Genomic DNA, 950 nt, shown 5'->3' with positions numbered 1-950 from the left:
CGATCCAGGATGGCTACACCCGCTTGTTTCTTAAGACCATTTGATTGGAAAGTCTTTTCCCAGCCTTTTATTCTTAGTAGTGTCTGTCTTTGAATTTGAGATGTGTTTCTTGTATGCAGCAGAAAGATGGGTCCTGCTTTCGTATCAATTCTGTAAGCCTATGTCTTTTTATAGGTGAGTTAAGTCCATTGATATTAAGGGATATTAATGACCAGTAATTGTTCATCCCTGTTATTTTTGGTGGTAGCTTGTGTGTACTTCTCTTCTTTGGGGTTTACTGCTGTGGCTTTATCTATTGCCTGTGTTTTCGAGTGTGTATCTGACTTCCTTCGGTTCGATTTTCCTTCTAGTGCTTTCTGTAGGGATGGGTTTGTGGATAAGTATTGTTTAAATCTGACTTTGTCTTGGAATGTCTTGTTCATTCCGTCTATGATGATTGAAAGTTTTGCTGGGTATATTAGTCTGGGCTGACATCCATGGTCTCTTAGTGTCTGCATTACATCTGTCCAGGTCCTTCTGGCTTTCAAAGTCTCCATTGAGAAATCAGGTGTTTTCTGATGGGTTTGCCTTTATAGGTCACTTGGCCTTTTTCCTTTGCTGCTCTTAATATTCTTTCTTTATTCTGTACATTTAGTTGTTTAATTATTATATGTCGAGGGGACTTTTTTTGGGGGGTCTAGTCTGTTTGGTGTTCTATAGGCTTCTTGTATCTTCATAGGTATTTCCTTCTTTAAGTTGGGAAAGTTTTCTTATGATTTTGTTGAATATATTTTCTGTGCCTTTGAGTTGGTATTCTTCACCTTCTTCTATCCCTATAATTCGTAGGCTTGGTCTTTTCACGGTGTCCCAAATTTCTTGGCATTTTGGTTCATGACTTTGTTGGCTTTAGTGTTTTCTTTGACTGATGAAACTATTTCTTCTACTGTATCTTCAATGCCAGAGATCCTCTC

The sequence above is a fragment of the Peromyscus leucopus genome, chromosome 8b, assembly GCF_004664715.2.
Source record: "Peromyscus leucopus breed LL Stock chromosome 8b, UCI_PerLeu_2.1, whole genome shotgun sequence".
NCBI lineage: Eukaryota > Metazoa > Chordata > Mammalia > Rodentia > Cricetidae > Peromyscus > Peromyscus leucopus.
This window is presented reverse-complemented; position numbering follows the sequence as displayed.